This window comes from Rhagoletis zephyria, unplaced genomic scaffold, assembly GCF_001687245.7.
Source record: "Rhagoletis zephyria isolate East Lansing unplaced genomic scaffold, Rhagoletis_zephyria_1.1 Rzeph_scaffold_01122, whole genome shotgun sequence".
Taxonomy (NCBI): Eukaryota; Metazoa; Arthropoda; class Insecta; order Diptera; family Tephritidae; genus Rhagoletis; species Rhagoletis zephyria.
Window position 1 is genome coordinate 91,099 of NW_016158206.1, and position 7,182 is coordinate 98,280.

The 7,182-nt window shown below is 34.9% G+C and overlaps 1 long non-coding RNA gene across 1 annotated transcript in view; it reads right to left on the minus strand.

Moving 5' to 3' along the window:
• Window positions 1-1,427: 1,427 nt before the first annotated feature.
• The window catches only part of LOC108362849 (uncharacterized), a 14,140-nt gene continuing 8,385 nt past the window's right edge, over window positions 1,428-7,182 (minus strand). The window contains exons 2-3 of the long non-coding RNA XR_001847525.1: window positions 4,727-4,728; window positions 1,428-1,553 (exon numbers count right to left, since the gene is read on the minus strand). This is a non-coding gene — a long non-coding RNA (uncharacterized LOC108362849). The remainder of the gene's footprint in view (window positions 1,554-4,726; window positions 4,729-7,182) is intronic.

The window sequence follows — 7,182 nt, forward strand, 5'->3', positions numbered from 1 at the left end:
ACCAGAATAAGTCTTTTACATACTGACACTCTTCGGCGTTTTTTCCCATACAAAAAACTATCATGCATTCGTTATACGGAGAAAATGCGCAACATCATCAGCGAAAAAAATTCCCTGAAAATAACGGTAACGGGGTGAACTACAAAACTGCATACTCAATTTGGTGCCATTTGATGCAAAATGAACTATAAAAAAAAAATAACGAAAAAATGTATTATGAAAAAAACACTGTATTCTGGGTGTATATATACAGATAGGTAAAAGTTTCAATATGTTCGGAAAGCGCCACGTCCCTTTTCCAGTAGCCCCAAAATCTCTATACCAATTTCCAGGACACTACCGCAAATACTTCCAGAGATATACGGTATGAAAAATTCGATATGTATGGGTACGGTGACCATCCGTCCTGTATTATACGGGACAGTCCTCTTTTTGGACCCGTTGTCCTGGCAATTTATTTATTTTATACGGGACGCCAAATGTTCTGTATTTCTTTTAATGTCCTGTATTTGTCCCGTATTCGGTGTTTCGATGCCTTAACATCTCATTAAAAAGGCCAGCCTATGAACGAGTTTTAAGTGATCTGAATGCCTGTGTTTCGATTCGAGGAATACATACAGTGGCCAAAATAGAAGTTTGGCTATTTTTCCTTAGTTTATTTAACGTTTATTATTCTTTATGAAAGTAAAGAAAGCTCTTTTCCTAAAAAGCCCATATAATACTGTTTAAGAGCGACTGCTAACACCAGGCGCCTAAATTCGTGCTATGTGCTGCTGCATGTCCAAAAATTTCCTTCATTAAATTAATGAATGCACTTCTCAACTGCCATGTAATAAAACTTTCTTAAGTTATAATTTGATAGCAGTTCAAAGTATGCTCGGGCGATGCGTTTCGATAACTTATGATTTGGAACAGTATACATTGTCAATATTTTGTAGTTCGACGTTATGTTATACTTTGTACGTATGCAAAGCAATTGACGTTTTGGAAGTCAGCCATACTTACCTACTTTGTATGAAAAAGATGCTCAACATCGTCAACAACAAAAAAAAAGGTCAAAAATTAACGGTAAGTCTTAGCGACTTCAAAATCGCACTTTATTGTACTTAAATTTAAGGGTTCTTTTTAATTTTGTGGGTAAAAATCTCGGGGAAAATTTCCTACAAATTTGTGATGTTACTACAAGGATGCTATTTCAAGGCTAATACATCTAGGATTATTGAAGAAGGCTTTAAGATCAATAAGTTTTTGTGGAAAAAATGTTCAAAATTATTTTTTGTCCCGTATTCGGCTGCCATAAATATGGTCACCGTATGTATGGGTGATGCCACGCTCCCTTAATATATCGAAAGTCTGCAGTAGGTGTCCAAAATTTAAAAAAATCGGTGGAGGCGTTCGCGAGATCACCTCTTATAAAAATAAGCAGCTTCTCTTTATATAATTAGCGTAGGTAACACAGAGCAACACCGATTTTGATGCGGCAAATGTTGAAGCTGTGTTTGATAGGCTTTTTTGTGCTGGTTATGAATCCGTAACTATAAAGTTTTCATCAGCTCCAGATTTGAGAAAATTGTGGTGAAAAAATCGGGCTTTTTGAAATATTTGAGAAGTTTTAGTAATGAAGCAAAATGTGATAGAACCTTTCACTTAGGCTTAAATTAAAGCTAGAACTACAGACCACTATCCTTGAAAGTACTATTCCTGCACCTTGCCCTGATGGGCATCTATACTCATTTACTTTTTACCGTCCAATAATAAAAAAAAAAATACTGAAAAATTATGCAATTGAAAAAAGGTGTAAAAATCAGTGTTAGCTGTTCAATAAATGACTATAGGTGACCTTGGGGTCAAGGTATAAGAATGGTATTTTCAGGGATTGAAGTCAGAAGTCTAAGGCTTAATTTAAGCCTAAGTGGAAGGTTCTATCACCTTTTGCTTAATTGCGGTAGGTACTCAAACTTCCCAAAATCAGTTATTTCTGTTCAACAAATGACTATAAGTGACCATCAAGCAAAGGTGCAGGAATTTGCAAGGATAGTATTCGAGAGTTTTAGCTTTAATTTAGGTCTAAGTGAAGGGTTCTATTGCTTTTTGTTTCTTTGCTAGAGCTTCTCAAATATTGAAAAAACGCGATTTTTTGACACTTTGACCTCGTTTTTCATAAAATCTGGAGCTGATGAAAACCTTATGCTTACGGATTCGTAATCAGTACCCAAAAATTCGGCAAAAATAGCGTTAACATTTGTTGCATCAAATTGTTTCCCATTTTTGTTGGCCTATGTAATAAGTATTGTTAAATAGCCAATACCCGCATGTTTGCGCCGACTTCAAACACCTTTCGAACTGTAAAACAATGACTCGATTCTATTCAACGCATATCTATAATACGGATATCGAATTTCAAGAAAATCGGACCATAAATAAGATTTTTTTTAAAAGATCGGTATCTGGTCCACCTATCACAAAAAATATCTTATATGTTAACCCAGCCAAAAAGCTACCAAATTTCAAGCAAATCGGACCATAAATAAGACTTTTTCGAATAGATCGGTCCCTGGCCTACTTAACGAAAAAAATAGATCCTATATCCGAATCTAGGGAAAAGGCTACCAATGTACCAAATACATTTTTTTAACGTAGGTCGATCCCTGCGCCACCTATCGGTAAAATTTAAACTCTGTGCACTCTTTCTTCTAAACACCTTTCCAAAAAAGCAGCACCCATTCGAATCGGTTATGAAACATAGGAGCAAATTGTTCCCAATTGATTCAAGCTCCCAATGAATTTCACAATTATCCGAAATTTTCCACGCTTTCGTCGGAAAAAATTAAAATTTTTCGCGTTCTTCCGGATTTTTCCGAGTTTTCCACTTGCAATTATCTATTTTTCCATTCGAATGCCATTCCGAAGGAAATCCACACAAAATTCCATACAAAAAAATCAATTTTCGATTTTTCCAATTTTCCGACTTTCTCGGAGGGTTTTCCCAAAATTTTCTTTCGTAAAAACCTTCTTCTGGCAATTACGAATAACTAAAAAAAAAGTAAGCCAAATCTGCCCAACCGTTCTCAATTGATGAATTACTATACATCTTTCACACCATTTTTATATATATAGATAGATTTTAAAACAAGGCGCTTATTCCCAGCGATCTACAAATCGTACATAGACAAATTGTAGATCAAATAAAAGTGCTCGATCTGAAATTTTGCACATCATTAGTTTTTTAAGTTTTTTGCAAGCCTTCATACAACCTTTTTATTTTGAAAATTTAGGCTCCAATGGAAATTTTTCAGGTGTTATGCCCAATTTTATTTTTTCCAACTTTTATCTCGTTGGCTTTTTCGCCCAAATTTTTTTTCACAAAGTTGTTTTGAACGTCTCAGGCCTTATTTTTTGTGAACATACCAAACTCCAGAAAGTAGGTCTTGGAAAGTTTTAGGTGGAAAATCCGAAAGCATTTTTATGCTTATTACACAGAAGAACACAAAAAGTTTTTGAACCAGAGGGTAGACCCCACTATTTCTAGTTGTTTATGACCAAAAAAATAACTTGAACTGACCAATTTCCCGCTACCCCTGGGGATTGAAATTCCATTTTTCATGCAAAGTTGAGATGTCTGTGTCCTCCTATGTTTTTTCGACCGTTGAAACCGAAAATTACTATAAAAAATAAAGTTGTAAAGCTGAGAATACTTTATTCGTAAGCAAAAATAATGACTAATGGCCTTATTCCTAAAAAATAAAGTAAGTTTAAAGAGCTTTATAAATTGACGTTTTCATACATTTTTCAATTTATAAACCTTTTATAAGACTACTTTATTTTTTATGAATAAGGCCATAAATAAAAAAAAAGTTAAGTGGATATGTGGTTAATTAATGATAACTGCCGCAAGAAATTCTACGTTTACTTGTGAAGCTGCCACAGAAGACAACGACGAACTTTATTAACACTTTCAACCCTCCTGCCCAATCTTCATTATTGATACAATTTCTTACCAATTAGACTATTCGAAACATGTTTTGTTTTCTGCTTTTTAATGTGTGAAAGATTGTACAAATAAAATTTTATTCACAATAAAATGTTTTCTACTTTAACCATACAAAACTAACTACCTGACATTACCATTTCCAAACTCACCTTCCTTTAAGAGACTGTCCAAATCCATTGCCATTTCAAAATTGGAAACTTAGATTCGAGAATCGGGATCAGCGATCTCAAAAACCCCAAAATACCCTGTTTTAATAAAGTTTACTGATTTATTCATCTTTCTTTTCGCCATATTTGACCCGCCATTTCGAATTTTGAAATCTAACTTCAAATTGATTGATTGCCTAGATTTTTTATTTTTGTATTCACCATATTGAATACGCCATTTTGAATTATTAAAATCTGACTTCAGATTTGTAATCAGTGACCTCAAAAACATATAGGACTACAGTGATGTCAAATTGTGTCAAAACGTCTTTGAGCAAATAGTTTTGTCCACCTAGATTTGAACTTCAGACCACTGTGGGAGCGGTTTAATCCGAATATAACCATAATGTAGTCATTTTCGGTTTCAGCGGCCCAAAAACATGGAAATACGCATACATTTTAATTTTGTATGAAAATTCAAAATAGAACCNGAATACGCCATTTTGAATTATTAAAATCTGACTTCAGATTTGTAATCAGTGACCTCAAAAACATATAGGACTACAGTGATGTCAAATTGTGTCAAAACGTCTTTGAGCAAATAGTTTTGTCCACCTAAATTTGAATTTCAGACCACTGTGGGAGCGGTTTAAACCGAATATAACCATAATGTAGTCATTTTCGGTTTCAGCGGCCCAAAAACATGGAAATACGCATACATTTTAATTTTGTATGAAAATTCAAAATAGAACCCATTCAGGGTGTAGTAAGAAGGTTATAGGAAGTGAGGGAGGGATCTAGTTAATTTTTTGTAGACATTTCCGGTTTCAAATGGTTAGTTGAAGTTATTTTTCTTTCATATTCGTTTTCAGCGACCGAAAAAAACTAGAAATAGTGGGGTATACCATCCGGTTCACAACATTTTTTGTTTATGTGTTCCAGTTTAATTTATATACACCTGATTTCGGATTTTCCACCAAAAGGTGTCAAAGACTCTTTTCTGGAATTTGGTATGTTCACGAAAGTTAAGGCCTGAGACATTTTGAACAACTTTGCCAAAGAAATTTTGCCGATAAAACCAAACAGATAAAAGTTAGAAACCATAAAATAGGGTATAAGACCTGAAAAATTGCCATTGGAGGTGAAATTTTCAAAATAAAAAGTTGTATGAAGGCGTGCAGAAAGCTTAAAAAACTAACCATACCCGAGATAGGGTGAATCTGTCTTCTCCGGCCATGTCTTTTTTTGCGGCTATAACAGGGTAATTATTAAAAGTCCTTCCTGGAAAAGTTACATGGCTTTTAATAATGCAAATCATTAAAAATTTTAATGCGTTAAAATTCTTGGTTAGCATTAGTTTGGATACTTTTATGAAAACAAATTTCACTAGCATTATATTCTTCAGAATTAATGCATTTATATTTTACTAAGCATTAGATTTTCAAAATTAATGCATTGCAATTTTTATTTGCATTAAATTTAAATATTATAAATGAAATAAATGCATTAATTTTTTACATTATCGTTATTGCTTAATGGTACGTTACTGCATTACAAAATTAATGCATTTCGCACAACTCTGGTATACATACATCACACGAGCCCTAAACGCCAAAGAGATGTAAGCGACACTTTATTAAGTTTTTACTTTTGATGCAGAAATGAATCTAGATGCTCTAGGAACATTTCTGCATCAAAAAGAAAATTGTGAAAAAATGTCGCTTACATCTTTTTGGCGGTTAGGGCTACATATGTGAAAACTACGTGATTGACGGAAAATCTAGTTCACGCAAGCTTACGTCAGCCAAAGTTTCAGTCACGCACGATCACGGAAGTTACGTGATTTTTCTCTCAAAACCACTCACGCTCACACGTGAAAAAGCGTGACACTACGTGTCACGTAGAAAATCACATATTTTGCCCATCTCTAGTGTAGGGACGAAGCTCACGTCCCGGAACTCGACCAAAACGAGGAGAGAACAGCAACAAAGCGCCTTAAGAACAACAAGGCCCCCGGAGCCGACGGTATACCGGCTGAGCTGTTCAAAGCCGGCGCGAAGAGTTGATGGGGCATATGTACCAGCTTTTAAGCAGAATTTGGTCTGATAAAAACATGCTCGAAGACTAGAATCTCAATGTATTTTGCCCAATCCACAAGAAGGGAGATTCCGCCGTTTGCGCCAATTATCGCGGAATAAGCCTTCTTAATATTGCATACAAGATGCTGTCGACGATGAAAGACTGAAGCCGTTCGCGAACCAGCTGATTGGACCTTATCAGTGTGGCTTCAGACCTGGTAAGTGCACCATTGACCAGATTTTCACAGTACGTGAAATCCTGGAGAAGACACTAGATAAGCAAATCGACACACACCATCTGTTTTGAGCTGGCAAGCCTTTTTGCCAACAAATGGAAAATAAAACGATGCGACTACGCGCTATGACTTTAGGTTTCAAGAAGAGGTTTCAAAGTAGAACAGTTTATTTTCTTGCGGAATTTATATTCATACTCCTGCACATATGTATAAGAAGAAATGCTAGGCATTCAAATACTTAAGTGCTTTGTACGTACATAATTGGTACTTCTATTAATTTACAACCAACAATTACAGTTATCGGTTCACCTAATGCGACAAACTAAATACATTTATATATTTATACATGTAGCTACATACATATTATGCATGTGATCTTTATGTACATATAGAAGCGGATATACAAAATGGCCCTTATTATGAGCTGCATGCGATTTTCGATCTTCGCTGGCTATTGAAGATCGAAGATCGAAAGTGAAATTCGTATTATGAGCTATGCAAGCGTGTCGAAATTTTCGTTGAGTATCGAATTTTCTGTCGAACAGAATTTTGCTTTCGATGGTGTAGCGAAGTCTTAGAAAATTGTGAAAAATTTATGATTTTGTGTATGTTTTCTTACATTTTGGCGGCTAGACACTAATTTTAAAAAATTTTTATTAATTTCATGCAGTTCTAACATCGTGAATACTAAACACAAGCACGAAAGGCTGGTTTTACTTGTGAAAGAAAAT